The sequence below is a fragment of the Tiliqua scincoides genome, chromosome 8, assembly GCF_035046505.1.
Source record: "Tiliqua scincoides isolate rTilSci1 chromosome 8, rTilSci1.hap2, whole genome shotgun sequence".
Lineage (NCBI taxonomy): Eukaryota > Metazoa > Chordata > Lepidosauria > Squamata > Scincidae > Tiliqua > Tiliqua scincoides.
The window spans coordinates 55,051,955-55,059,598 of NC_089828.1; positions in this window are offsets into that span (position 1 = coordinate 55,051,955).

The following is a 7,644-nucleotide window of genomic DNA, read 5'->3' on the forward strand; positions in this document are numbered from 1 at the left end:
CACATAGTTCAGAGGATTTCTGGCCGTTCGTTGAACATGCGACTGTGTGAGCCCAGCGACTTTCCGTTTTAAACGCGCTCCAACCTGCTTTTTCCATCAGGAGTTTAAAACAAAATGAAGCATGCTGGGAATTTTGTAAGACCAAGGCAAAGTCTTCCTACCACGTTTCAAACCAGTGCTATCCTGGGACACCGGGCGCCTTGATTCCGATGTACAAACCGCTTCATGTTCAATGTGCAGTCTCTGACGATGTTTGGATCTGTCTTACACACACACACACACACACACACACACACACACACACACATGTTTCTCAAGCTGGTTCTCATCTGTTCCCAGTTTCACACTTTCCCATGGGGATTCTAGAGGTAAATCCATGCTGTTTTTTTTAGATGCAATATTTAGATAAATAAAAACACGCGAGACTTGTGCTTATGGGAGAGAACAGTCTCGGGATTGGCAGCAGTCATTTTAGGGTAGGAATCTACATAGAGCTTTGGTCAACCCACACCCCCAATGGTCCCTAAGCGCACCACAGATCCCAAAAAAGCTGTGTGTGTCTCGTATGTGGAGTCAGTTTAATGTTCCTTTGCAATAGCTGCTCTGATGTGGACGTCTACCACAATGTCAAGTGTGGGGACAGAACAGGTGTGGAGCATAAACTGGTGGAGGAGATTCAATCCATGCATTCTAGTTAACTGTTGACAAAGTTCATACTTTACCTCTCTCCACCCCAAAAAAAGAGATTTTGGCGCAAAATAAGCCACTGTCTTTAGTTGTTCCTTTGGTTTGTTCTGCTCTGTTTTCCAGATCCCCTCGTTTATCTAGAAGAATTGTCCATATTACAAAATGAAACCGTGCATGGTTTGTACAGGTTTGCCCACTGCAGCAACTCAGTTGCACCTTCTCCACTCCTTATATTACTAATACATGTGCACATTGATGAAACACTGCAAAAAAAAAAAAAAAAAAAGCCATGTTAATGGGTTTATAGATATTACTGCAAAGAGTTTTTTCTTGTGTAGTGTTCTGCAGACCTCTGCATGCACTCCTGAACACTGGTAAAACACTACAAAAAGAATCTCGACGCAGCCCTGTGTATGCATCACATATGCTTTGTTGCAGAGTTTTATCAATCACCATCAGTAATGTAGGGAAGAGACATGAATTAAGAAGCTTGAAAACTGTAATGGGAATGTAATGGAAATATACACGAATGGGGCTCTGTACAAAACAAGAGGAATAAAAGAATGGAGAATTAGAAGTACTTCAGTTAGTTTTCTGGGGAGGGAAGGGGTGGGTGGGTAATATGGCACTCCAGAGTCTGGAGACAATTCAAGCAAGATCAGTTTTAGGAGCATCTGTAGCCCCATCTCAAACTTCTGTGAGGGCTGTTCATTTAATTTGCCTGTATATGGAAAGGATCACATGCAACTGGCCAGTCAAATTTGCTGATTTGGCCCAGAACTTTTCAACCAAGAGTTGCTTCCAAAATTCTCATCATCTCAATTTCTGTACATACCTCACTGGGACTAAATCTCAATTTAATGGGGATTACTTCTGAGTAAATATGCACAGAATTGTGCTAGTTATTTTTATAGATTCTTTAGTGCAGATGTTGAACTTACTATGAGTACAGGAGGAGGTGTGACAGTCTGTCTGGATCATAGCCACACATGGCCATTCTTAAAACAACATATGATGTTTTTGGAGGAGGTGATGGCCCTTCCCACCTTTCTCTTTATGACCTCTTACGATGCATAGCTTGCTTTGTAGGGGCAGGTCCTTGAGGCTCTTTCATACTTTCTGTCCTTTTCCAAAATGGTGTCTTTGTGTTCATTGTTCAGGCAGACAAATGGGATGTAGTCCTTTAAGAGGAAACCATAAACTTAGATAGTCTCAGCAGGCTGTGCCACTAAACCAATGGCTTAGGCACTAAACCAATGGCTTAGGCTTACCATGGGACCACAACGAAACCAGTCACAACACCACATAAGAATCCTACCACACCAGGTCATTATGACATTAATGATGCGGAGACCAGAAGCCTCAATATACCATCTGCACGTAGTAAGAACCATAATGAAAAGACTAGGCACCTTGAGTAACATATTCCATCTGTGTTAGGGTCTAACCCAGGGGTGCCCAAACCCCAGCCCTGGGGTCACTTGCGGCCCTCGAGGCCTCTCAATGCGGCCTTCAGGGAGCCCCCAGTCTCCAATGAGCCTCTGGCCCTCCGGAGATTTGTTGGAGCCCACACTGGCCCGACGCAACTGCTCTCAGTGTGAGAGCAACTGTTTGACATCTTGCATGAGCTGTGGGATAAGGGCTACCTCCACTGCTTGCTGTTTTACATCTGTGTTGCAGCAGTGGCAGTGAAGGAAAGGCCAGCCTTGCTTTGTACAAGGCCTTTTATAGGCCTTGATCTGTTGTAAGACCTTCATTCATTCATATAAGTTCATCTTTAATATATTCATTTATGTAAATTTATTCAAATTTTAAAAGTAAATTAATTCTTTTTTTTTTTCCCTGGCCCCCAACACAGTGTCAGAGAGATGATTTGGCCCTCCTGCCAAAAACTTTGGACACCCCTGGTCTAACCTAATCAGGAAGCATGAAATTCAGAACAGATCAAACCAAAAGGACAGCAAAGGAGTGCAACACTATTTTTATCCATGGTTTCAAGGACACAGTTTTCATCAGAACCATGGTTGTGTGTCCACGAGGTGCTGGTAACCTTCCTATCTGAGGGATCCTCCCTGGGAAATAGTCTACATATAGACCAAAAGTTGTAGGTGTGACAGTGGGACCAACTAGATTATGTTGGATGGGCTGCAGTGCAATCCATTGCACATTTACTCAGAAATAAGCATCACTGTGTTCGGTAGGGCTTACTCTTAGGAAAGCACGCATAAGATTGCAACTTTACTCTATGTAGTTGCAAAGCTCTTTCAGAGTGGTTCCAGGTAACCCCCAAAACATTTTTATCTCTTCACATTTTTTTTTTTTTTTGCACAACTGCCACAAAGTGCAAAATTTATGCTGGTTGGAGTACATGTTGAATTTAAAAACAGAATGGCAGAAACAGTTCTTGGGTGCACGTGCAGGTATATTAATTATAAATACCAGCCACTGACCTGGCACTCTGCAATCTTTATACCACCAATTCCAGCCTCCCACCCCATCCCTCGGTGTTTGCTTCTGGTAAGTAAGATAGGATTACAAAGTCTTACTGAACACAGTGGGCTTACTTCAGAGGAAAATAAATGACACCATTTTCAAACACCTCTAGGTATTTATTCACTTTGATGCCAACCTGTACCACATGGCTTGAATTAGTGCATTTAACAACAGCCTAGTATAAGCTGTAGAGCAGTGATCTTCAACTGACCTCTAGGGTCTTCACCTCTTGTGAGTCACTTCCAGCTTCTGGAAGACTCTTCCAAGTTCTATGGCTCTGTTTCTAGGGCAACTTCTGTAGTAATGCTATCTGTCCCTTTTCCTCCACCGGCTCTGAAAACTCTCTACTACAGACATTTGCCCTTGAAACAGAGCTGCAGAACCTGGAAGAGTTTTTCAGCAATTTTCAACCACCATGCTCCAAACCACCCCGGTGGACCTTTCACTACACACCAATGTGCCACAGTGCACCAGATGAAAATCGCTGCTCTAGACAGACACACAGCTGTATTTTGTCAATTTAATAGCAGATAGAGTCGGATACCTAAGCTGTTTCACTTTCCACTGCACATCTCTTCCCATGCGCGTGTGCGTTCAGTACAAGAGTTTCAAAGATCGTGCTAATTAAAATGACACTGCATTTTTTGTTTAAAATCACGGAAATGGCTTCGTAAAAGACAACAGACTCGTCTATAAAAATCTATTGCACTGAACACCAACATGCAGCATGTTGAAACGCAAGAGCATCAGCATTAAAGATGCTTTCGAAAGGTGTTGGGGGGGGACTCATGACCCACTGTAAATGAGGTTGCAACCCACCCGTGGGGTCGTGACCCACACTTTGGGAAACCATGTTCTAGCCTACCACCTCTCCTCTCCACTTATCTTCTGCCTTGTTCCTGTCTGTCTTAGAGAATAAGAGGAAGGGACGTAGTGGGGGGTTGAAGCTGGTCCACCAGTAGGTAAAGGGGGGTAGAGCTTGATCCACCACCTCAGGCGCCAATCGAACTTGGGCTGGCCCAACCTCACACCTCTTATTTCAAAGACTCCAAGGCAGCAGAGAAAGGACCTCTCTGCCATAGACCCTGGGCAACAGTTGCCACCCACTGGATGAGAAGGGCAAGAGTTAAGGACCAAGATTTCACTTTGCACTGTTTCAGCGGTAGAGCATATGTTTTGCATGCAGAAAGTCTCAGGTTCAATCTCAGCATCTCCATTCAGAAGGCTCTCAGGGTGGGGCTAGGACCTCTGCCTAAAGGCTTGGACAGCAGCTGCCAGCCAGGGTAGATGGCACTGGGCTGTATGGGCCAGAGAGCCGACTCAGTACAAGGCAGCTTCATGCATTCATGTCCCTAGCATCATGCTCCCACTGTAAGATATCCATAGATCTATGGCTCTTCGTAGACGCCATTACTTCATAAAAGAGCACCCTGCATTGTTGTCGTTTCTCTATTCTCCACTGAATGTCCTAGTAGATATTTTGCAAGATATGGAAACTTGGGCAGGCCCAGTGAACCCTTTTGTCTTCGTGTCTTGAAAGAGGCATCATACACTTTTTTAATATGATGGGAGATTGTTGATTATGGTGTAACAAACGCCATGAAAAGAAAAGTGCAAAAATCACTTCTTTTTTTATGCTTTCGTCCAAGAAGTCTAAGGATTTTCTACTCTTCTAACTTAAATCTGAACACTTGGTCCATTTTGCTATGGATGTTTCAACCCTCTTCTCACAACTCAATGCACGGAGTGGGGCTCATCATTGACGCAATCCAAGGCAGCCTGTCATTGTAGATAGTGTGTTGGATGAAGACAAGAGACAGCTGGGTTCAGATCCGAGTCCCACCCTGCCATCAAACTTCCTGAGTTATCTTGAGCCAGCTGCTATCTCTCAGTCTAACCTACCTCACAGGGTTGTTGTGAGGGGAAAAAAAATGAGAGGGACACCATTGCCACTCTGAGCTCCTTGTAGGAAAAACTGGATGGGCGTGTGATTGGCTGATAATTCCTGGTTCAGTTCCCAGTGGCATCTCAAGTTGCAAGCTGAGAAAGATCTCCAGGTGGAGCAGGTGATGAACTAGATGGGCCAATGGTCTGCTGTTGCTTGTTCTGTTCATAGTTGTATTTGGGAAGGGCCAAAATTGAGAAGGCCCCCATGTAGGACTGGGAAATACCCCAGCTGAAACTCCAGAGAGATGTATTGAGCCCCCTCCCCCATCCTATGAAAGAAGGACACATTTGCTCTCAATTGCCACTGAAAGTAGAACTAGACCCAAAAAGTACAAACTGCAGGAGAGGAGATTCCCATGGGACATCAAGAAGAAATTTTTGAAGGTCAGGGCGTTTCGGTGGTGGAGGATTCTACCTCACTGGAGATCTTCAAGAGGCTGGAGATTCTCTAGGAAGATTTCCTGCTACAGGCAGGGGGTTGGACTAGATGGCCACGTGGGTACCTTCCAACTCTATGATAAATGGGGATTTGAGTGATAGTGCTCCTGGTCAAAGTTCTAACACCCAACCACCACCACCACCCAGTCACGCTTCCCCCAACCTGCCCGCCGAAGGGCCATCTACACAGCCTGCGCTTGAACGATTAAGTTAGCAACAGATAACCTTGCCTTTTGTTGGTGTCCCGATTGCAGGGAGGGCTTGTTCCGATCCTCAGCCGAATGCACAGAGCAGGGTGGGAGCTGGGACGGCCAGTGCTTCTCTGACTCCCCAACTCCAGTTCACCGGGCATGTGGAAAAGGGTTCTCACTCTTTGGCTTGTGCCATTTCCCCCTCCTGCAGACAAAAAAAAAAAAAAAGATGTTCAGAAAGTAGCAATTAGGAAATGGCGACCATTCAAAAACCCGGTCCTTCGAAGAAGTCTACGTTTTCAAATACGATGACCCCTTGCATGCTACTTTTTTAAACAAAAAAATTATTTTAATATATACACACATTATATATAAATATATATATAAATATATTATTGCACTGTATAAAGTATATAAAGGGAAGATACTGCCATATATCCTGCCTATTTAACCAAACTGCACTGTAAATATCTTATCTGTATAAAAAAAAAAGAGAGAGAGAAAAAAAAAGGTTTAATTTTAATCACTGTTTATGCAATAGTAATAAAGTTGCTTTCTCCTTTTGAGTTCTGCTATTATTCTTCCTTCCATATGGAATGAAGGGGTAGACTGCCTTTTGACATGGAGGTTCCATTCCCAGTTAGTGCAACTGAGAAGAACAGAAGAAGCCCCTTGATGGATCTGATCACAGCTCAGTTCTTTGAGAAATGACCAATCAAATGCATTTGGGAGTCCAAAAGCAGGGCACGAAGGCAAGAATTGCCTCCCTGGAATTAACAGATAGCCTGCCTCTGAGCATGGAGGTTCTGTATAGCTATCATGGCTAATAAGTTCAAAGCTAGAGCCCTTCTTTCTCCATTTAGTCCCTGTTTTCCAGTAAACCCACAAGCAGAGCAACCCCCTCCCTTTCGCCCACTGTGACTCTTGCAGGTGGAACTCAGACATTCATTGTCTTCATATATGAAGAAGCTATTTTTAGCTGTCATGGATAGCAATATACTATTATGCATGTGTTACATGCACATGCTCACACTCAGAACCCAAGGGACCCTTGACCATGCTGGAATTGTGGAATACCACAAACATGTACAGTGCAACAAAGCTGGTCAATGAATAATAATTGTTATTATTAATAAATAATTAGAGCATGGTGATGGGCATACAAACTATGATACTCTAGAAACCATATCAGGCAATTTCTATCACATTTTCATAGAACAGCAGCTCTCAAATGTTGAATCGCCATGACCCAGCACTGGGTTGTGACCTGATGCTCTCTGTCGCACCACAAGTGGTCTCCAGTGGCCTTACTGAGAGCCACCAGAGACCACTTCCAGGCCCGCGACCCATTCCATTGGCCTCTGCAAGCCCCAGAATGCCTTTGAGGAAGCAAACAGAAGTTGAGGAAGCAAAACCAGGAGTTGTGGACACAGACCTAAAGTTGCTTCTGCAAGGAATTCTGAGGTCTGCGGAAACCAATAGAGTAGGTTGTGGGCCCAGCCCAACCCTGAAGCAGCTTTTGGCATCTCCCTGTCGTGTTTTGCAGGGCTAGACAGAACATCAGGTTGTGATGCACCAATGAGTCCCGACCCACAGTTTGAAAAACTCTACTGTAGAAATAGTCAGATAAGGCCAAGTTGGGAGCATCTGTGATTTCACCACATGCCCAGATGTCGTGAAACATGGAAAAGATGAACATTATCCTCCACAAATTTTCTTACTTTGTGGGCAGGAGGTCTGGTCTAGAGGGTAGAGCCTCCGTTTGCCTGAAGATAACATCCAAAGGTCGCCAGTTCAAGGCCACCGGCGAGACGTTGAAGCAGCTGACAAGCCTAGCCGAGTTATGCTGAGTTATTCCACCTGCTCTTTGGCCGCTGTCAGCCTGTGT